The 24,894-nt window shown below is 40.3% G+C and overlaps 1 long non-coding RNA gene across 1 annotated transcript in view; it reads left to right on the top strand.

The window, feature by feature from the left end:
* Positions 1-24,631, top strand: part of LOC126251956 (uncharacterized) — a 61,644-nt gene extending 37,013 nt beyond the window's left edge. Inside the window, exon 2 of the long non-coding RNA XR_007545814.1 lies at positions 24,468-24,631. This is a non-coding gene — a long non-coding RNA (uncharacterized LOC126251956). The remainder of the gene's footprint in view (positions 1-24,467) is intronic.
* Positions 24,632-24,894: the final 263 nt, after the last annotated feature.

Below are 24,894 nucleotides of genomic sequence, written 5' to 3'. Positions count from 1 at the left end.
TGAGGAGCAAGGAGTGCGTTTTCACCAGGACATTAAAGTGATGGAAAAACGCTACCAAGGGCAACCAACGCTACCAAGGCTGGAACACCAACGTATTGGGGGACTACTGTTGGTCACTTCTGCGAGGGTTCAGCAAGCGACTGATCGTAGAAAAAGCTACACTGGAAGATTCAAAGAAAAAGATGAAGACAATACAAACCAATTCCAGCTGACAAGTGAAACCTCTATTAACACATGTCATTGTTTTAAGTAGTTTAAATACAAACCATGCTTATGTTGTAACAAAGCGTTTCATTAATACCCCGTTTACCGTATAGCATAGGATTTTTATACTATATAATATATTGCTCGAGAACTATGGGTGATACAAAAAAACTAAGGCTAGATTTGGACTCAGCTCATAAAAATCTATCAGCCATCAAAGTAAAAAAGATTTTTTAAAAAATTTTCCTTGGCCTTTGTTATCGAAAAACCACATGCTTCAACAGAGGTACTGTGGATTTGAGGTGCAAACTCTTCTTTGACAAAAAACCTAATGGATGACTCCACGCGCCGGTGCTGCGAATGACAGTCACCACCTGCTGAAATGGCACTACTAACATTCTGCTGGCTCTGCGGCAGAATACGATGCCACCGTTGCAACTCGAACACTCGACTTTTGTGAAGGAGCCGACTCTGAACCTCCTCTCAAACTAACCTTCAAAACGCGGAGTTTTTCAGACAAGACACAACGGCAAGCACCATCCAAAAAGTTTAACTGAACCCCATAGGGTCAAGCTCAACCTCACTGCTCGAAGCCCGGCGCCGAATCCTTACTTCACCGCCCACATTCGCGACAGATTCCTGCCAATACACATTAGTCCTCCAATTGTAAAAAGTGCGGAGATAGCCGCTCAAATTCTTTTTGAGCTCCCTGTCATCGAAGACCCCGCCAGGACGACGAGTTCTCCGATGAACATACGGAATCGACCCCCACTTCTAAAAAACAGGATTTTTCAGTACCGAAGGCTTGGCGTCACTGATTCCTCTGACAAACCGGTCTTCTTGCTTTTTTCCCCTAGCCTCCTTGAAGAAGTGATGAGAATTAATACCAACAGAGTAATGAGGCCAGGTTCACTGTTTTAGCCCACCTTGTTCTCTGCGGAAGCGGCCGACGGATATCTGCTCAAATGTTCAAATGTGTGTGAATTACTAAGGAACCAAACTGCTTAGGTCATCGGTCTCTAGACTTACACACTACTTAAACTAACCTATGCTAAGAACTACACACTCACACCTATGCCCGACGGAGGACACGAACCTCCGATGGGAGGGGCCACGAAGTCCGTGACAGGACGCCTCAAACCACGGGGCCATTCCGCTCCGTGCAGATACGGATGGATATCGGCAAAGACGCTACAAAAAATTATCTGAACGCAGCTCTCCGCAGCAGGGCATAGTTTCAGCACCCTACGCGACTCCTCATCACTTCGGTGCCAGACTTCCGTCACCTAGAGACATTCGCTGGTCGGACAGAGCTCTCAGAACTGCCACATTCCACTGGCTGACCACTCCCCCTCACAATCCCACCATGCTCTGATTTTTCCAACACACTCCAGAGACTTACGAAAATAAGCTAGACAGCCTTGAGAATTGTACTATTTATCGGGTAATCGAATTCCAACGGTTTTCATTTGGAACTCATGTGGATCACCTCACACTTTTCGTTATTTAGCGTCAACTGCCGCCTGCCACACCATATAGCATTCTTTTCTAAATCGCTTTGCAACTGATACTGGTCTTCGGGTGACCTTACTAGACGGTAAATTACAGCATAATCTGCGAACAACCTAAGAGAACTGCTCAGATTGTCACCCAGGTCATTTATATAGATCAGGAACAGCAGAGGTCCCAGGACGTTTCCCTGGGGAACACCTGATGTCACTTCAGTTTTACTCGATGATTTGCCGTCTATTACTACGAACTGCGACCTTCCTGACAGGAAATCATAAATCCAGTCGCACAACTGAGACGATACCCCATAGGCCCGCAGCTTGATTAGAAGTTGCTTGTGAGGAACGGTGTCAAAAGCTTTCCGGAAATCTAGAAATACGGAATCAACTTGAGGTCCCCTGTCGATAGCGGCCATTACTTCGTGCGAATAAAGAGCTAGCTGCGTTGCACAAGAACGATGTTTTCTGAAACCATGCTGATTACGTATGAATAGATCGTTCCCTTCGTGGTGATTCATAATGTTTGAGCCGGCCGATGTGGCCGAGCGGTTCTAGGCGCTACAGTCTGGAACCACGCGACCGCTACGGTCGCAGGTTCGAATCCTGCCTCGGGCATGGATGTGTGTGATGTCCTTAGTTAGGTTTAAGTAGTTCTAAGTTCTAGGGGACTGATGACCTCAGTAGTTAAGTCCCATAGTGCTCAGAGCCATAATGTTTGAATACAGTATATGCTCCAAAACCATACTGCAAACCGACGTCAATGATATAGGTCTGTAGTTCAATGCATTACTCCTACTACCCTTCTTAAACACTGGTGCGACCTGCGCAATGTTCCAATCTGTAGGTACAGATCTATCGGTGAGCGAGCAGTTGTATATGATTGCTAAGTAGGGAGCTCTTGTATCAGCGTAATCTGAAAGGAACCTAATCGGTATACAATCTGGATCTGAAGACTTGCCCGTATCAAGCGATCTACTTCTAAGAAACTCATGCTAGCAGCTGTTCGTGTTTCAAATTCTGGAATATTCCATTCGTCTTCCCTGGTGAAGGAATTTCGGAAAACTGCGTTCAATAACTCCGCTTTAGCGGCACAGTCGTTTGTAACAGTACCATAGGCACTGCGCAGCGAGGTATTGATTGCGTCTTGCCGCTTGTGTACTTTACATACGACCAGAATTTCTTTGGATTTTCTACCGAATTTCGAGACAATGTTTCGTTGTGGAACCTATTAAAGGCATCTCGCAGTTAAGTTCGTGCCAAATTTCACGCATCTGTAAATTTCAGGCAATCTTCGGGATTTCGCGTTCTTCTGAACTTCGCATGCTTAAGTACAGTATGCCCCTTCTTCCGATAGGTATGCAAATGGTCGCTAGACCAAGGGCAATCCCAAACACACGACTCTTTCTCGCTGTACTCTGTAGAACGCGACAAACAGCCCCCTAAAAAAAAAACACATTTTCACGCACGGCATTTTGGAACGGTCCGCCCCCGGTGGCTGAGAGGTCAGCGCGACAGAATCTCAATCCTAAGGGCCCGGGTTCGATTCCCGGCTGGGTCTGAGATTTTCTACGCTCACGGACTGATTAGGACAAACATCATCATTTCACCCCATCGACACGCAAGTCGCCGCAGTGGCGTCGAATCGAAAGACTTGCACCCGGCGAACGGTCTACCCGACATTTACATTATTTTTTTGGAACGTATTGGCACCGTCCATTGTCATGTGCGCAACGATACTTAATTGAGAGGATGACTCACTTAACATGAAGAACTGTGAGGTCCATCCACACAGACGAGATGACGTGCTATGAACAGGGTACAGTCTTATGAAGTATGACATAACACGGCTGAAGATAATTTACACGTTTTCCCGTGTTTTAGATTATGTGAAACATTACACTTGCTCTCTAGAAGCGCTTTTCTTTCAATTGAGCAGTAGAAAACACTCACCTCTGTGCCGTGATGCTAGCCCCCTTCTTATACTAACCATGTTTTAGAAAGGTTATTCTTGTAGAAATAGTAAACGACCAATCAGTTACAAATTGATAAACTCCCTTATTGTGGTTTCAATAAACTTTCCAGTTTACAACTCATTGGCTGTTTACTATTTCTAAAAGAAAAGTGTATCTAAGGGGCCTTATAATGTGCCTAACATTGGAGCTCCCAAATGCCAGTAATCCGACACACTGTGAATGCCTGGGTCTTGGAGGCTGAGAGGCTTCCACTGAATCAGAACAAGCGACTGCATGGTACTGAGTCGTGTGTTTGGGTTTGCCCTTGGTCTAGCGACCATTTGCATACCTATCGGAAGAAGGGGCATGCGAAGTTCAGAAGAACGCGAAATCCGGAAGACTGCCTGAAATTTACAGACGCGTGAAATTTGGCACGAACTTAAGTGCGAGATGCCTTTAATAGGTTCCACAACGAAACATTCTAAAAGAAAATTTCAATCTACAGTTTCCGCTCCAACCATGTACAAGGTTTTTAGAAAGGTGTAAGAATTCCTAGCCAATGCATCACCAACTTCTTCTTATGAAATTAAGAAAATTATAATTCTGTCATAAATAAAAGCTCATCTGGCTTTGATGTGTTTCCAACAGAGCATTAAGAATTTTCCCATAATACGCCCAGCCTTATCTAAAATATTTAATGCATCACTAACTCTATGTATTTTTCCAGAGACTGGAATACGTCGTTGTTAAACCCCACTTTAATAAGGTTTATAAGACTGATGCCAGTAACTACAGACTTGTTTCACTGCAGTGATCATTTTCTAAAATTTTCGAGAAGGTGATGTGTTCCGGAATACCATCTCAGCGACAAAAATATAATGAGAAAATCACAGTTGGAGTATCAGAAGAGTTCGTCTACTCAGAATTTCATTAAAATGTTCACTCACCGAACTTTACAAACATTAAATAATAAAGTAGGGCCTGCAGGTATTCTCTTCATGGCATCTGGAGGGCCCATTTCAACTCTGGAATGACTCCAACCAGCGAGCAAATGGAATGCATAATGGGTTTCTACCTTCCTTGGCAGCAGTGTATCTAAGGGGCCTTATAATGTGCCTAACATTGGAGCTCCCAAATGCCAGTAATCCGACACACTGTGAATGCCTGGGTCTTGGATGCTGAGAGGCTTCCACTGAATCAGAACAAGCGACTGCATGGTACTGAGGGACAGTGTCAGCCACAGACACCCCTGGAACCCTTTTGTCAGACTAAATGGGGAGGCTTTACGCTCGGCTCCCAGGAAGTTTTTCGCAGCACTTTCTAAGGTGACTCAACACTCGACGACGTGTGAGGGGTCAACATCAAAGCGAGCAGTAACTGGGTTGGCCGCCAATGTGGACTTATCGGTGGACTCGTGGATCGTGCTGGATGTCCATTGGTTCTTCACAGCTGGCCCACAGCCCATAGCCAACATAGTCTTGAGCTGAGAGCGAGGTGTCACCAGTCCGGCTCACATCAACACACAGCAGTCACAGTCTCTATCCATACTAATGTCTGTGGAAAGTACCATACACAGACAACCGATATCGATACGCACAACGAAACTCTACTGTAGACACTGATGAAAACGCAAGAAGTATGTGTAATAGATTAGATTAACACGCAGAGATTCAAAAACTAAAGTGCCAAAACAACTGGTGAGCCTAAATAATTCGCTCCTGATTAAGAAATTTTAATGTGTCGCAAAATCGATTTACTTTGCGACACAAATGACAACAAAGAACTGTGTCTATTAAATATTAAACTAACACAGATGAAACTATATAACTCTCTCATGGATAGGAACTCGTAAAATGTCACAAATCGATTACTTCGCTGTTGGTGCTCTGTCTTGGCCGGTGGCTGCTGCCTGCCTGACTGATAATGACAATGAGTGATCTCCAACTTACAAAATAAACGAACAAACGACTGTCGACACACGCTACGAAACTTTACTGTAGACACTGACGAATCCGCAAGCAGCGTATCTATTAAAGGAGATTAACGTGCAGAGATTCAAAAACTAAACTACCAAAACAACAGGTGACACTAAATAATTAGCTCCTGATTAGGAACTTGCAATATGTAACAAAATCGGGTTACTTTCCGACACAAACGAAAACGCGAGAACTTTGTCTTTTAAATATAGAATTAATACTCATAAATTTAAAACTGTTCTACCAGAGTACACAAATGAAATTATTTAAATGGATTCTAGTTAGGAACTTCTAAAATGTCACAAAATCGGTTACTTCTCTGTTGTTGCTGTTTGTCAGCCGGCGGCTGCTGTCTGGGTATGTGGTAATAAAAATTTAGTTGCAGCATTGTGCTCTCTCTTTTGTGCTAAAGACATTCTTGGTGTACGGTAATGAGTGTCGTTTTTCCTTCTGGTTTTGTAATTATGTACATCATTGTTCCTTTTGAACTGCGGTGAATTACTTGCAGCAGACTTCACGAGGGAGAAATATGCTATGAAACAGTAGTCAGAATGACCAACTTCTTAAAGAGATTTCTATAAGAAGGTCATGTGTGAGCATGACATACTGTTCTTACAGCACGATTTTGAGAAATGGAAACTTTCTTTCTTAAAGATGAGCTACCCTACAACATTATCCGATATGAAATTATTCAGTGAAAATATGCAAAATACGCCACCTTACTGATTAGCCTCTCCCAAACATTTCCAGTAATTATAACTGTAAGTGTGGCTAGTCTCAGTTGTTTCATTAGTTCCAAAATCTGATTTTCCCACCTCTTATTCTGACCAATATGGATTGCTAAGAACTCTGAAATTTCCATCCTATTTATTATTTCCTTACCACGTGTTACTCTTGTTACTGGCGTAGTACCCCTACATCTGCAGAACTGAATATGTTGTGCCTTTTTAAATTTGAGGGTGATGTAATCGCAGAAAGCCAATCAGTGATACTTTTAAGAACATTGTTTATCATTTCTTCTGTTTGCGTATGTATGCTTGGACTCATTACAATACTAGTGTCATCTGCAAAGTAAATTAATTCTGCTTCTTGTATATTACATGGAAGATCGTTTACGTACATGGGGAACAATAGAATTAGTAAGTGAACAGCAATAGATTTAATAAATACATAGCAATAGTAAGTACAACTTCCTGAGACAACTTCCTGAGCTCTTTTGGTTAAATATGAAATTATCCATTGGCTGACTGCACCAACAGTCACATATGACTCCAATTTATATAGGAGAATACTGTAATTCACACAGTCCGATGCCTTAGATATGCCAACTGCAGGTGGTGGCCCAGGTTGGTACCGGTGATGTGTATCACATTGGATCGGAAGAGAAACTCTCTACTTTTGAGCGGCTATCATAAGTGGTAGAGGCTGCTAGTCTTGCTTGCGAGATGAAAGGAGAGCTCACTATTTGTAGCATTGTCGACAGGACCGATTGCAGACCTCTAGTACAGAGCCATGAAAAGGAGACTCAGATGGTTCTGCGACCGTGTAGGCTGCAAATTCCTCGATTTGCGCCATAGTGCGCTGGGGTTTCGGGTTCTGATAAATAGGTCAGGAGTCTATTACATGCAAGATACTGCCACGTGGGTAGCGGGGGCTGTGTGGCGTACACTGGGCAGGTCTCGAGCAAACACAAAAAGGGCTTCAGACTGAAAGAGTGCAGGTCGAGCTCAGGAAGAATGCAGATCTAGGAAGCGTTGGTACAACAGTTGTAAATTGTCGTAGCTGTCTTTGGAGAGTTCCTGAGATCCAAGTGGTAACAGAAAGCACTGATGCTCAAGTCGTTACGGGCACTGAAAGACTCAAGTTCAGCTAAAATTTGTTGAATTGCTGTCCGTAGCCTGCTTTGTAGCATGAAGCCTATCTAACTAGTCCTGTATCTTTTACACTCTTCTACTCTCTGAAGGATTCAACGCACTGAATTCCCGCTGATGTGGCACCTGGAAGTTGTTAACTCCTTACAGTTCACTGTAGACACACCTAATTAGCCTTAGACTCACTACCTCTATAAGAGATCATTTGTAATATAACTACAGCTATAATAGATACACTTAAAATGTGTTAAGGAAACTAGCATTAATCTAGCATGTACCAGAGATCCAATATGACACAGGCACTACACACTCGCCGGCCAGGGTGGCCGAGCGGTTCTAGGCGCTACAGTCTGGAGCCGCGCGACCGCTACGGTCGCAGGTTCGAATCCTGCCTCGGGCATGGATGTGTGTGATGTCCTTAGGTCAGTTAGGTTTAAGTAGTTCTAAGTTCTAGGGGACTGATGACCTCAGAAGTTAAGTCCCATAGTGCTCAGAGCCATTTGAACTACACACTCGTGAGTCCCTTTTCGTGGTTTACTCGCAGCTACCTGCAGCACTCAAGAAACATGAAGCTGCCTCGGTGAGGAGACAACTCTCGTTCAGCCTAACCATCGCCTAAAAATAAGAGTGTGGGAATCCATGGGGCATCCTGCAACACTAATCCTACTAACAGTACGAACCTATGTAGTCTCTCTTCTCGACGTGTTATCCTTCTCGACTCTATTATTTGCTTTAACAACGTATCACTCACCCTCTTTGATGTAGCTGCCGGCAGCGTAATGCTGTGCGGCAAGCCTGGGAGAGTCATGTTCGCCCCAATATACATGGATGGTATGAGGCTTTTATCAGCTGTGTGCATTTTACCAACTGGGCTTTTAACTAGATATGTATACGTGCGGAATGAATTTTATGCTTTGACTTCATGTAATATAACATGTGAAACTTTCAAACAAGTTCCATAAGATCACGGGAAGGCAGTGTAAGACTGTTGAAACCGGTCTCTAGGAAGAATAAAAGTGTATACACTGTGATCGCGGCGTACGAAGTATGTTCTTCATTTAAAGTTATTCTATTCGCTGCTATGGCTATGTGGAGTCTCAGTTCACCAAAAGTTGGAGGGAGCTCATGCACTTAGACTCAGTCATTCATAAAATAAAGAAATATCAAGCGTCATTGGAGGCCAACGATGCAATCAGATTTCTCCTGTGGGCAATCCATCGATGACGACCTCATTGTTAATAAGTGGTCCAACATACACTGTCGAAAATAAAACGTCTGTTGTTGGTGTGTTATTACCAGGCTAGACGCCACGCACATTGGAAAGCGAACGAGCCAGTGTCGAGACTGGTGCACTTTTGAGACGCCCTCATGGCAACCACAAGAACCGACAGTTACAATTGATACTTAACGTTAAAACGTACCTCGCATGTGGGGGGCAAGTATGGCATCGCTGCCTTCCTGCAGTCTCCCTCGAGAAAACAGGCTACCTATTTCACTTATTAACCAATCCCGTGGTATGGGACAATTTCACAACAAAATGCAGAAAATTTGGCTTTGTCTGTTTGTCTGGGTGCGTAATCAGCAACAGAAAAAACACCAGTCTCCGTCGTTTCTATCTGTTTTCTTTGGAGTAACAGCATCCATGAAGAACTTGTTTCATAGCTCTGTAACAATTCCTTGTTACTTTGTAAAGAGACCATCAGATTAAACCGAAATTCGTTATACCGTAGAAAAGGCCAGAGGCCAGTTGAGAGTAACAGTTACAGCTACATATAAATTATTTATTTTTTAACTTCTACTCTGTATAGATATCTGATCACATAATGGATAACTTTTCTTTGTAAGATAACTCCTCCGTTCGTAGCACAGTGAGGATTAACATTGGAAAGTGCGAGTACTTTTTCTGTATTACCTCAAAGGGAAAATTGGAATGGGTACCTCGTGTTTTTTTTACGGTCTTCTCTTGTTCAATCAGTCAAGATAAATGTGGGATACTTTTCTCACATACACAAACTGCATGTTCAAGAGCGATATAAGAATTTAAACAACAACCTTCATAATTACTATTCGTTTGCTTAGGGAAGTAAATTAAATATGAAATCATAGGAAGATAATTGCATGTGTATCTAGGAATATTTCAAACATATCCTAAGGAGCAGCCACGCCAAAAATTTGGGATCTCACCGAATCTCTGTCCAGCCTATGAGATTTTGTTGCGTCATTCTCTTCAGGAGAACGTATTAGCCGTTAAGATGATAATTTTTTGTGTTACGTAACCACAAGGTGGCAGGGTAAGCGTGTGACAGTGGAATGTAGCCACAGCTATGAGCTCGTGTCGTGGAGATGTTTATCAAACAAGTTTCTTATAAAAACGGAGGGCCGGTTGTGGCTCACGCTTCGCGGAAAAGCTGTTGTCCTTGAGCTCATGGGCTGTCAAGACAACAAGCTGCTGCGTCATTGCAGTTCAGCGGACCGCGGTATGAGGATGTGGCTGGCTGTGCTCTATGCTACAGCTCTTTTTATGGATCCATCTTCTGGTGGGGAGAGCATGGAATATTCCATAAGCCAGCGTGATTATCCTGAACATAGTGTCGACACACCCATTAGATGTCCCTACGGGTATACCGACGTCAACGGAAAATGCGTGAAAAAAATCGAGTTAATGAAGGTAAGGTCATAGTATCTTCGATACTTACTTTTTCCGAATTTCTTCTTTTTTAAACTGTTAAGCAGCTGTACTGTGGTCTTCTGGCCGAAGACTGATTTGATGCGGCTCTCCACTGTAGTCCATCCTGCACACATATCTTCATCGCAGCATTAATATGGCAACCAAGCTGCTTATTGTATTCAGATGATGGTCTCCCTCATCACTGTTTAAGTACTTCATTTTTCAGCATTGCAAAACTGAAGTGTCCTTCAGGCTTCAGCATAGATACCGGGTGGTTATACTCGTAGTTAAAGTGCAGCTAGTCACGGAGGCCCAATGTGTGCTGTAATTCATGCATGGCAGTCAAACTTTGTAGGTACGCTAATGTGATAATGCGGATCCAATTTATGCATTAGAATTTCTAAAAAGTTTCGCTGCCATACGATAATTACAGCCCACACTGGAACTTTAGAGTAGCTGCACATTAATTACAACCACCTCATACAACCAACCGATCCACTCTCTCAGTCATACTGTGTCATAAATTTTTTTCACTCCAGTTTGATTCAGTACCTCCATATTAGATACTTGATCTACCCATCAAATCTTAAGTGTTCTTTTGTAGTTCCACATTTCAAAAGCTTGTGCTCAGGTTTTATCCTAAATATTTGTCTTTTATGTTTTACTCCCACATACAATCCAGAAAAATACCTTCAGCGAAAGACTTCATACCACATTTATATCCGATGTTGACAAATTTTCGTTTCTCAGATGTGATTTTCTAGTTATTTTCAGTTTGCTCTTTATACGTCCTCTACTTTTTCGATTATAGGATATTCTGCTGCCATTTTCTAATGCAGTTCCCTCAGAACCGCCTGTTTTAATTCGACTGTATTCGATTGCCGCTAATTTATTTTTTTGATGTTCATCTTATACCATATTATCAAGGAAATGTCCATATTATGTACCAAGTCTTCAATGTCCTTTTCTTCCATTAACTGGATTACAGTGTCGTCAATCAAATTCAGAGTTGTAAACACTGCTCCTTGATCTTTAATTCCCGTTTCAAAAATCTTCATAGGTGTCTTTACAGACTGCTCAAATTAAGGATTTAATGACATCGACGATGGGCTATACTTCGTTCTCACTTCTTTCTCTGTTTCTTGCTTGATTCCATCTACTGCTGGCTCACTAACGTTGGATGTAGGTTACAATCCTGTTCGCTCCATTCTCAATTAGTGCTTCCATTTGATGCATTCGATTCTTTTAACAGCTGTTTAGTTTCTGTATATGCCTTAGATAACATTTTACTGCCTTTATTTTATCACTGTGACCATCAGAATTTCGAAGAGCGTAATTTGGTCAACATTATCAAAAACTTTCTCTGTATCTAGAAATTCTATTAACGGAGGTTTCCCTGTCGTCAACCTATCTTCTACAATAAGTGGAGTCAGTACTGCCTTCTTTGGAATAGGAATTATTACATTCCTTTCGAAGTCTGAGGGCAATTCACCAGTCTCACGTATCACACACACAATGTGGATTAATTTTGCCGTGGTTGTTCTCCCAGAAGCTGAATAATTCTGAGGAAATGTCGTGTATTCTTTGGGCCTTGTTTCGACTTAATTGTCTCATTGCTCTGTGAGAATCTTCCCTCAGTATCATACCACAGATATCGTATTTATCTACCTGCTGCTTCCTTTCTAAATTATAATTTCCAAGTTTAAGATATCGATAAATAAATTGTTAGAGAGATGTAGAGATCGGAAAAGATAAACAGAAAAATAAAGAGAGAAGGAAAGGATGAGAAAATGAGAGAGAGCCCACAGTTTTGACATACGGTCTTTTGTTGCACACACGAAAAAAAAACAAGTGAGTAAATATGAAAGCAATGCACATGTTGAAAAACAAATTAGAGGAAATCTCGTGGCATAATTGTGTAATGCGCAATATTAAGAAAATGACACCCTGAAGTGTATAGTTAAACCTAACACTGTTTAATTTTACCAAATAAGCGAAAAGAACTACACAGAATCTCTCACAAAAATGCTTCGAAAGTAACTAAAGCGAAACCTGACTGGTCACCATTCAGACTGCGAATCACTTAATCGTAGAGTCGGGATTTATACCATTAGACGGCATCAATTTTAAATTCCACGGCACAGGAAGACAGAAGACACATAAATGGTGATACATATTACAGGACTCGAATTTCTGCCGGAAATTTATCGGAAGAGAATATTTTTGCACTGAGCAGCTACGTCAGTGACAATCTCTCGCAAATCTTTCAAGGGAAGACAGCAAGAGATCAAAGTACTCCCTGAGTAAAATGTAATGTAGAACTTTCATCCCCTCAAACATTTCCCTTCCAGTCCGCATTCCCATACCCTACCCATTCTCTCCTTCCCCATAACTCCTAATTTACGTCCCATTCAGCCCACTCTACTCCCTCCACCTACCTAAGCCACATCCCTTTCTCAAAAATAGGCTAGTCAGAGAGTTTTTAGGCCCAATCACATATTTAGGTCTGCCTATGACAAAAAAGTATTTTACGGTCCGACCTAATTTGTCAACTTTTCATTAAACAACACCACTTTCTTGGAAGAAGCCCAAACAAAGAACGTCTATGCCAAGGAATTGTGCTGTTTCAATAACAGCTCAGTACTTTGCTGTCCAGTGACATTTCTCAACTGCATCTCAAACCAAGCACCCTTTGGAACTGGGCCGACCAGGGAGATTCCAAGCACACACCCTTAGCTCTTTCAATAATGGCCCAGTACTTTACTGTCCAATCACATTTCTCAGCTCCATCATAAGCTGCCTTCTTTTCTTGGATCTAGGCAAATTAGACAGCTTCTAAGTCAATTGTCTTACATATATTTAGACCTACAGATCACAGCTCACTGTTTTCCTGCACATTTGTATTATTTAACTCCTTCCTAACCCACAATCCTTTTTGGAAATAGAACAATCAGAGATTTTCCTGTGGCAAGAACTGCCGAGGGGGCATGACATCATTCTCGTCCGGTGGTGATGATATTTGCTTAATTGTCCTCCTTGCTGGTTGTACCTGTCAGGTACTTTGTTTGTCTGTCTTCCATGCAGATTTAAACCGGATTGATAGTAACGGCCGCGCGGGATTAGCCGAGCGGTCTAAGGTGCTGCAGTCATGGACTGTGTGGCTGGTCCCGGCGGAGGTTCGTATCCTCACTCGGGCGTGGGTGTGTGTGTTTGTCCTTAGGATAATTTAGGTTAAGTAGTGTGTAAGCTTAGGGACTGATGACCTTAGCAGTTAAGTCCTGTAGGATTTCACACACATTTGAACTTTTTTTTTTCCTTGTAGTCATGGATCCAAAGCAAACACTGAGATATTTCGCTCGTAATATACATTACTGGGGGAAAAAAGAAGTACTCTTGGAAAGCCGCTGTCGATTTTCATGCGACGACGGCATATGCAGCCTGGGGGATAGTAGATGTAATGATAATGATTTCAACGTCGTCCGCCAACAAAGAGCGTTACAGTACAGCTTCAAGAGCGCTATTTGTGTCTAAACGTCAATAGGAATGCTCACAGCCAGAAGGTTCAGTGTGGTGCAACAAGCGTGTGGAGAAAGCAGGGAACCGTGTCACGGCACTCGCTGTCATTCCTACAGCCAACTGAGAGGGTTTGTAAAGGCGTCAGACGATGGCCTTCCGAGTGGTGAGATGATCCTTTCGCAGAATTGCCACGTAAGTTGGACATGTTGTGTAAGTTGTGCAATGATGCTGTTTCGGTTGTCACGCAAACATTATCACACCTGTAGACGAGGATTTGGCCATCCAAGTAGCACAGAATCCCGCCAGGATCGTCGTGTTGGGAGAGCATCAGTGGCAGATAGTACAGCTACCACAGCACAGATAAGAGAGCTTATTATCCCAGACGTGTCGACGCGAACTGTCGGGCAAAAGAAAAGACGAAGAAAATTATTGTTCTCAGCAACCTCAACTTCAAGCATTAATCTCAGGTTTCAAAGATAGCCTTCAATAGTTTTTACTTCATTGTCAGGTAGACTGATGTCCTTCATTTTCGATCCTAACAGGCACTATAATCCACGTACAAATTTATTTGTGTTATTACAGTGGGCATAGCCGATATTTGCTGATGATTCGATGGAGGCTGTCTTTAGTGGTATTCTCTCTTTCCTTGTTCGTTTTCATACAGATATGTATTTCATCGTCTCCCAATGATGATGCAGCACTTTCCCTATTGCAGGCTTAATGATATTGGTATTCTTGAAGCCTCCGTTGGAATTTGCTGGTCTGCAGGAAAGCTAGTTCTCTCCATTCGGCCGCGCGGGGTAGCCACGTGGTCTCATGCGCTTTGCCAGGGTCCGCGCGGCTCCCCCCGTCGGAGGTTCGAGTCCTCCCTCGGGCATGTGTGCGTGTGTGTTGTCCCTAGAGTAAGTTAGTTTAAGCTAGATTAATTAGTGTGTAATCCTAGGGACCGATGACTTCAGCAGCTTGGTCCCATATGAACTTACCACCATTTCTCTATTATTATTGGTATCCCTGAGGATTTTAAAATAATTTTGAAGTTCTCGTGCTGTGAAGTTTTTATATTGGATTTAATTTTTAACAATGTATTGTACAATCTTCTAGTTCCTCTGTATCTTATGATATGACTCATTTAAGCACCTCCATCGACAGCTACCAGCATATAACCAATCATCCACACTTTTGTTATGAACCAATGTTTTCATTAGTGAAGAAACAGGTTTAAATGCTTTTCCTAGTACAGATTTAGTTCCTGCCACCTTTTTTTTTGCAACAACAGTAGTTACTTGTGGATATTTCAGAAGCCAATATATGCCTAAAGATATGTGTGTTGAGCTTGTAGGCATCTCGCACCGATGCCAGTATAATGCTCTAGTTGGATTCACATCGTATTTTAAAGTATTACGAGAAAAAAATTGAAGTTACAACCATTTCCACAGGTAACTCTATAACATGTTTTAATTTCGCTGTATTTGAAAGTATTTATGAGCAAAATGTTAAATGTTTCGTTGTTGTGGTCTTCACTCCGAAGACTGATTTGTTGCAGCTCTCCATGCTACTCTATCCTGTGTGAGCCTCTTCAGCTCCAGATAACTACTGGGACCAACATCCTTCTGAATCTGCTTACTGTATTCATATCTTGGTCTCCCTCTACGATTTATACCACCTACATTTCCTCCAGTACTAAACTAATGATCCCTTGATGTCACACAATGTGTCCTATCAACTGATCTCACCTTTCCGTCAATTTGTGGCAAGAATTTCTTTCCTCTCAGTTCTATTCGTCATCTTTTCATTAGATACTAGTTTTCAACATTCTTCTGCAGCATCACATTTCTAAAACTTCTACTTTCTTCTTGTCTAAACTGTTCATCGTCCATGTTTCACTTCCATACATCCTTACACTCCAGGCAAATACTTTCGGAAGAAGAAATCTGCATCCGATGGTAATAAATTTCTCTACTTCAGAAATGCTTTTCTTACCAATCCTTGTCTTCATTTTAAATCCTCTCTACTTCGACCATCGTCAGTTATTTTGATGCCCAAACAGTAAAACTCTTCTAGTTCTTTAAGTGTCGCGTTTTCTAATCTGATTCGCTTAGCATCGCCTGATTTAATTCGACTACTTTCTATTATCCTTGTTCTTCTTTGGTTGATGTTCATCTTATATCCCCCTTTCAAGAAAATATTCATTCCGTTCAATTGTTCTTCCAAGTCATTTGCTGTCTCTGAAAGAATTACAATGCCATCGGTAAACCTCAAAGTTTTTGTTTCGTTTCCCTGAACTTTAATTTCTACTCCAATTTTTCTTTCGTTTCCTTTATTGCTTGTTCAATGTACAGATTGAATAATATGGGGAAAGGCTACAACCCTGTCTCAGTCCCTTCTCAACCATTGCTTCCATTCCACGCCCCTCAACTCCTATAACTGCTGTCTGGTTTCTGTACCAGTTGTAAATAAGCTGTCGCTCCCTGTATTTTACTCCTGCTACCTTCAGAATTTTAGAGAGAGATTCCACTCAAAATTGTTAAAAGCTTTCTCTAAGTCTACAAATTCTGTAAACGTAGGTTTGCCTTTCCTTAACCTACCTCCTAGGTCTAAGATAAGTCGTTGAGTCAGTACTGCCTCTCGTGATCCCACATTTCTCCGGAATTCAAACTGATCTTCCCGGAGGTAGGCTTCTATCAGTTTTTACATTATTTCGTAAAGTATTTTGAAACCATGACTTATTAAAGTGATAGCTCGGTAATTTTCATACATGTCAGCAGCTGCTATCTTTGGAATTGGTATTACTGCATTCTTATTGACGACTGAGGGCATTTCTCGTGTCTCACGTATCTTGCACACCAGATGCGACGGTTTTGTAATGGCTGTCTATCCCAAGGCTATCAGTTATTCTGACGGTATATCGTCATTCCGGTGCCTTGTGTAACGTCAAATTCTTCAACAGTATCATATCTCCCACCCCATCTTCATCTGGGTCCATTTCTCGTTGCATAATCTTGCTTTCGAGTGTATGTCCCTTGTATAAACAGTCTTTATACTCTTACCACCTTACAGCTTTACCTTCTTTGCTTGTAACTGGTTTCCCATCTGAGCTCTTGATTTTCACACAGTTGCTTCTCTTTTTTTCAAAGACCTCCTAAATTTTTCTGTTGGCGGTATTTTTATTTCCCCTAGTGAAATACGATTACCCTTATAAATCCTTACATTTGTCCTGTAAGCAATCCTGCTTAGCCATCTTGCACGTCCTGCCAGTTTGATTTCTTAAACGTTTGTATTCCCCTTCACCTATTTCACTTGTTGCATTTTTATACCTTCTCCTTTCGTCAATTAAATTCAGTACCTCTTGTGTAATTCAAGGATTTCTCTTAGGCCTTGTCTTTTTCCCTTTTTGATTCTCTGCTACCTTCACTATTTCATCTCTTAAAGCTATTCATTCATCTTCTACCGTAGTCCATTATTCTAGTCAACCGCTGCCTAATGCGCCATCTGAAACTTTCAGGAACGTCTGGTTCTTTCAACTTATCCAGGCCTCAATCTCCTTAAATTCCAACCGTTTTCCAATTTCTTCAGTTTTAATCTGTAGTTCATAACGTATTAATTGTTGTCAGAGCCCACGTCTCTCCCTGTAAAAGTCTGGTTTCGGAATCTCTGTCTTACCATTGTATAATGAAACCGAAACCCTCCAGTGTCTCCAGGTCTCTTCGGCGTATACAACTTTCTTCTATGATTCTTAAACGATATGTTAGCAACGATTAAATTATGCTCAGTGCAAAATTCTACCAGGTGGTTTCCTCTTTCATTCCTTACCCAAAGTCCACAATCACCTACTGTTTTTCCTTTTCTTCATTTTCCTACTATAGAATTCCAGACCCCTGTCACTATTAAATTGTCGTCTCCCTGAACTATTTGAACAATTTCCTTTATCTCATCATAGATTTCTTCAATCTCTTCATCATCTGCGGAGCTAGTTGGATATGCACTTCTACTACTGTGGTGGGTGTGGGCTTTTTGTCTATCTTGGCTACGATAATGTGTTTACTAAGTGCTCATAGCAGATCACTCGCATCCCTATCTTTTTATTAATTACTAAACCTACTCTAGTATTACCCCTATTTGACTTCGCATTTATGACCTTGTGTTCACCTTACCAGAAGCCCTGTTCGTCCAGCCACTGGACTGCACTAATTCCCACCATATCTAACTGCAACCAATCGATTTCACTTTTTAAATTTTCTAACCTACGTGACCAATTAAGGGATCTAACACTCCACCCTCTGATCTGTAGAATGCCAGTTTTGTTTCTCCTGATGACGACATCCTCCTGAGTAGTCCCTGCCCAGAGAGCGTTAATGAGCAAGTCTTCGCAACTCAGTTGAATCGTCTTAAATGAGGGAGCATCTGTTGATGGCCTTGCTAGCTCAGCGTCTGACAGCACTCACATCTGTGAAGGCTGTAGTGGCTCAGTCTAATATAGCGCCCCAAGTCCAGGTAGCCATCAGAGAATGATGCTAATATTCATGGTCCGTCATAAGAGTCTAGAAAACTTCCATACATTCATATTCAAACTCCACGATGCTTTTCTGAGACAGCTCTTACTGATATTTTTCTAATGTCAGTAGTTTTTGCTATAAATGCAGTTGTGATTTATATAAAGACATTTGTTATCGTTATAGAAAAATTTGGAGAGCATTGCAAATTATCAAATGGTACTGAAAAATATCGGAAAGTACAGAGAATTCTCCAAAAGCTACCTAAACACCTAAATCATTGGATTTTAGATTCGAATGTCCGAAACTTTGGCTCACAGATAATGAGAGAACATTTCCTGCTTGTGCATTTGAGTCGACAGTGTGAAATATGACATGCTTGGAAATGGCATCATATATTCCTTGAATGTGCATGTGTAGATGTCAACAAGTTTCGACCTGTCTAACACCTTGCTGAATAAGCAGGGAGATAGATTCTAAAATAAAGTCAGTCACTATAGTAGTAAGCCACTGATGCTGCTTGTTGTAAAATAAAGTCAGTCACTGTAGTGCTAAACCATTGATACTGTTGGTGACACAGTTATTTGACATACATATATGTGCCATCTTTGTAGTAGAGTAGTGGACATAGCTTATAGGAATCTTCTTCGTATTGCAGCTTCAAACATAGTCAAAAATTCTATAATTCTGTGAAATCTCCGTTTTCAAGTTATCAGTGAATTAGAAGAGCTACTACAGACAGTTTTGGCGTATACAATTAAAAATAACAAGTGGAACATCTTCAAAGTACATTTAAAACTCTCATGATACTCCTGAATGAATTATCACATATTATTCTTTTAAAAGTAGGATATGCACTAGCATAATAGCCGATCGCCTTATGGTTAAGGATCCAAAGGACTTTCTTGATGCAAGTCTCCGAGATTTCACCCACAGAGTGTAGGAGTTGCATCAGCCAGTTGAAGTGTCTCGCATGTCTGTAAATTCTTGTCTCCCAAGTCAGGTGAGGTTATGAAAATGAATATGAGCAGCAAGATTTCCTCTCCTTAGCTATCGAATAACATTAGAGAATTCGTTACATACCAACCACATAGGAAACTTCCAAATTCGGCAGTTCCACTGGCCATGAAAAGAAATTTTGAAACTTTGTCTTAATATGAATGTAATCAAGGGTTTTTTTGCCAGAAAGCTCACAAATTACCGAAAAGATGTTCCAACAAGGATGCTGTGATAAATATTATATCAAAGAGCAGTATTTGTTCCATAAAATGTTCAGATATATCTGATATGTGTCCATAAAATGACAATGTGAGCAAAATATATAATTATCGATTTTATTCCGTTGATTTAAACTTTGAAAATATTTAATTTCCCAGAAATCTGAAGAATGAGGAAATATTTGAGAAAAGCAACAAGAGTGTTTCTGTTAATGTTGTGGTATTCAGTACTCTGAGCACAAGAGGATGACTATAGAAGGGAAAAAAGAATACAATACAAAACAGTTTAACATAGTTCCACTGTGTGCTTCAAAACATCATAATCGTGAGAACACATTAGTAGGGACACGATACTGGTAGAAAACGCGTAAATTTAGCATTCTTGGTCAACAACAAACCTTTTGAATCTACCAAACGGCTCTGAGCACTATGCGACTTAACGTCTGAGGTCATCAGTCGCCTAGAACTTAGAACTAATTAAACCTAACTAACCTAAGGACATCACACACATCCATGCCCGAGGCAGGATTCGAACCTGCGACCGTAGCGGTCACGCGGTTCCAGACTGAAGCGCCTTTAACCACATGGCCACACCAGCCGGCTTGAATCTATCAAATAGTGGTATTACCCTTCTCATCACGATATTGTGGTATGTCAGCACTGTTTGTGGCATTTTCAATTTGAAGTGAAACTGGCTGCACAATTAGTTGTTTGTTCATAATTCAAAGCAGGTGCCAGTCTCATACCTAGTACAATGAAATAGCACGTAAAATTCAAGAAGAACAGAAAGTAACATAATCTAATATTTGTCACATATACAGTTATTGAAAGATGTTTATAACTGTGTGACTATTACGAAATCGATACACAGCACTTACTGTGATCACTATTTACAGTCTCAGCTGTTCTGAGGTGCTGACTGTATGGATTCGATTAGCAAACAGCTGTATTGTGTTAATGAGCACGTAAGAAATTACTTGTTACAGAACAAGCACAAAGAGGGAAATGCGGTTATAACAGTAGAAATTGCCATATCTACAATGAGAGATTAAAGCAAACTTATGAAAGACATAGAGATGATTTCCCAAACAGCTTTCGATAATCTATATATGCCAGCTCTAATTAAAGTAATAGGCCTAATTTTATGATGCTGTGTTTGACAGTCTCACAAATTACGATGCTCATTTTATAATAACCAGTCTATGAAGAACTAGTTGGAAATGTTGTGTATAATATAATGATGAAGAAATTCGGTACATTCCTTCCTTCAGAGTTCCGGCGTGTGCTCTAGAAAATGGGTATCGCTTTTAAAAACTGATATTGAACTGAGAATAACAAGAAAGTATTTTGGCAACAGATAACAGTTTAATGAGAGAAGTGTGTTTCCATTTGAGTAGGTAACTCACGATTCATTTTTGATAGATGAACAGTTGCTGATAGTTGAAGCGTTCAAAAGTTTGAGAACACGTGAAACAACTATCAAAATATCTGAAAACAGAAGAGTTTACAAGATGTGACGCGCATTTCAGTGAAAGAAATCAGGTGATTACTCCAACAAAATATCTGCTTTACTGTAGGCCAATTTGGAAGAGTTTACAAGGTGTGATGTGTGTTTCAGTGAAAGAAATCAGGAGACTACTCCTTACTGTTGGTCAATGCATTTCTCCACACTTGTCTCAAAACATATCGCACTGATATAGCCCATTGGTTTAATGTGGGATGCGTTTCTGAAAGTCACAGATATAAAATTTGACTTACTGTAGACAGAGGGCAATCACAGTTTGTAGAGTGAGGATACTGCAACCAACAGGTTCATGGCTACTTACTGTGGAAACAAAAATAAACATTATATTGTATTTCTCGTCTCTACATCTGGGTAGTGATGCAATACTTACCCTTCTCCGGTTTTGCATAGCTGCCTATGAACAGTTTTCATTCAGGCATAGGTTACATACTAAAAGTGGACCAGAGCATCCTGAAAATATACATGACAATCACTCCAACTTCCATTATACCGAGTGGAAACAGTAAAACTACCAAGTGTCAACAAGCCAGGGGTTCTAAAGAAGCTGATTTCTGCATTAAATGTTAAAAAAGTTATGTGATTTCCTACAGAAATTTAAACCAGTGTCCGAGCCATTACTGTATTGTTAGCAAATTCATGGGATTATCGTTCAATCGCAGACCCTGTATGAAACTGTGTATCTAATAAATGCTGAGAAATTTATGGATGCAAAAACGATGCTGAAAAGATTTTTTCGGTGAATGAATAAGAGAGGTTTTTGCATCAGAATGCGTAATATACGATGAATGAGTAATGGGAAGATAGTAACATGTTGGGAAGCTAAATATGGAGCTGCTGCTCTGATTTCAAGAGCGAATTTCTGGCTAGTGCTGCAGTTAAGCAAAATTTAGTTGTTATTGAATCATACTAGATAACACTGTTTTTGACAAATCCATAGTTGTAAGAACTACTATTTTAGATATTTGTAAGGTGCTTCATGTACATTTCATTCTGAGTACATGTTGAAGAAATTTGAGATGAAAAATATTGAAATGTGTTACACAGACACAAGTGACTTAATATATCATGCATTAACCTCAAATACTTATGACACTAAACGTGATTTATATGTGATTTGATAATTCATGTTAGCTTGCTAATGGCATTCATATTATTCCATGTGTCAGATAAAACAAACTGGATTTAATGAAGGGTGAGATATGTAGGACGCTATTACGGAATTCATAGGATTGAGATCGTAAATCCACAGTCAGTAAACAGAATCACAAAGTGCAGTGCATAATGCGAAAGATGTAAAACACTCTTCAGCAAAGGCGAGTGATGACTGTCGAGACTGTGTTTTAACTGATGTTGATGAATCGACTGTTCTCTTATAGCTCCATTTCCATGGAAGGAGCATGGCTTGGAAAGGCGAGTGGTGGGCAAAGGGTGTGTTTGGTAAGAGGACGAGGAGAAGGGAGAGGCAGAAGTAGTTGAGACATGTGATTGGTAAAAATGGAAATATCGTGTGGCTATGGCCTCCCGTCGGGTAGACCATTCGCCTGGTGCAGGTCTTTCGATTTGACGCCACTTCGGCGACCTGCGGTTTTGGGGTTTTGGTTTTATGGCAGAAAAATACTAAGCTTTATTGGAAGAACTCAATATGTGTAACACTGCTGGCTTAGAAGCTTTCCAATATGCCTGTTTCCAAGAAAATCTGTGGGGTCCAAACAATGACTTGAGAAAAATGATTGGGCAGTAAAATAGTGAGCTAATACTGGGAAGGCTAAATGTGTGTACTAGCTAGAAGCACTCTGACTAGCCTGTTTATCGAAAAGAGCTGTTTTTAAGAAAAGATGATGGGATGGGAACGTGAGTAGCTTAATAAGGGGGATGGTCAGGGAAAGAGAAGGGGTGTAGTTTAGTATGGAGGTATGTTTAAGAGAGGGGTGAGGTAGATTGGTGTAATGTGTTTGTTTCTATACATGCTTATAGTCAACCCTATTTTCAAAGGTCAAATTTTGTCCAGAGAGTGTTTTGCTCACCTATCGAAGACGTTTTCGATCATTGGACATGAGATAACTTATCCGCTAAGAATGGAGGAAACTGAGTTATCAGACTACAATTGTAACTTTGCTGTTCCAAATTCCTATACTTAAATAAGCATTGTTCATAGCGATTAGACCACTCTCCATAAATAATAATAATGATAAACCTTCACAAATGATAACTGATTTACATTCTGTGTTTATGTTCTTTTAAAATACTTTTCAACACTACACATACCACCAACAGCTATTAATTAAAATACATGTACGTAAGATTTTCAACTGGAGTGAGGGCTTACCGATGAATAGAAAACAGTCCCTAGCAGCAAAACATCATTTCTGATGTCCTACAACGTACTCACCGCTCTTCACATATGAAAGCATGTAATATTTTTTTCTTGTAAGTGCCATTGCTGTAACTTTGTACTGTTGCTTATGTCGGAGTGATAAGTGAGCTATTTAGACAAATTAACAGAATTTTCTAGACATGAGGAACATGTCTATACCAGAAGGAAACACATGCACTAGCGTTAACAGTGGTGACAGAAAGGAACAAAGTTTACAAATGAACATCCTGTTGAAGGTACTCATATATAAAAGATTATGGCATGAAGCTATTTCCTAAAATGTTCGTAAATAAACAACTGTTCTTATATGATTAAGAATACTTTCATAATATCGTTTCAGAATCCATGCAAATGAAAGACAAAATGTAGTTTGCCTTCACCAACGGACGTTTATTATCTGAATAAACTTCAAAGTACATCACTCCTGCTTACTCCCCAGCATCCTATTCCCATACATCATAGGGAAACATTTTATTGTCCTTAGTGTCATTGAAGTGTGAAAGCTTTGTTTGAAGTGTTATCCAGTATGAGCAAATGTCTGGGACGACTGACAGGTTCCACTATGGGAAAGTGTCAAGTATGTCTCTTTATCTTCATGCAATCCATTACATAGTGAATTTTATGTTTATATACCTGATGTAAGACCAAGTGCTTATCCCTACAGGAGAGACAACCTAGGAGAAACAAATATGTTATGAAATCTTTATCTTCTAATCAAAGCACAAATGAGAAAGAAAATTAATCACATTAAAATAGCATGTTGAAAGTCAGTTCACCTGTAACCTAACAAATGACATGATATATTGATATTGAACCTTTTGGATATAGAAATTGTCTGAATATACCAATAGCAGTCACTAAATGCAAACAGACAATACGAAAAGAAAATTATCTTTCTCTCTGCTATAGCTAAATTTATTATGTCGCTCTAGTGTAACATTAAGGAAGGCGTTCAATAAACACTCCCCATTTGAAAACTTAAGACTGTGACTAATACACAAAGCTTTAATGTTTGTCGATAATCTAATGCTGTCTCACTTTAAGTTACACTACTCAGTTGCTGTTATTTCTGTCCAATGCAATCATGCAGTCAGAAAATTGTGTTAAGAACGTGGTAACTTCAGCTTAAAATATAATTAGTACAATACGCTTTTTTCTGTTTCTAGGATGGAAGGAGATAAAGTGATGAGTACCACGAGAACAACAAAGAATGGTGCACCAAAAGAAAAGTTTCATCCAAAAAGACATAATTTGTAAGTTTTGTAAATTCAGTATCAAAACTTGTTTTAAGTTTTGACAACAGAATATTAAATCAAATTAGATAGTTAAACGATCTGTATTCTTTTCTTAAATTATAGACACTTTAAAGTCTTCTGATAAATAGATTGAATTTAGTGTCGTTGCTCACACTAATATTCTAAAAGATTAAATTTGATACAGTTATTTATGATACACATCAGTGTTGAAGTATGTAATGAGAGTTTTGGATACAAATAAATAATTTGAAATAGATAAAAAGAGTCAACAACTGGGAAATAACTTCCTTGCATACACTACAAGAAGAACTTTCTCTCTTTTTTAATATATGATTGT

The sequence above is a fragment of the Schistocerca nitens genome, chromosome 4, assembly GCF_023898315.1.
Source record: "Schistocerca nitens isolate TAMUIC-IGC-003100 chromosome 4, iqSchNite1.1, whole genome shotgun sequence".
Taxonomy (NCBI): Eukaryota; Metazoa; Arthropoda; class Insecta; order Orthoptera; family Acrididae; genus Schistocerca; species Schistocerca nitens.
This window is presented reverse-complemented; position numbering and strand designations above follow the sequence as displayed.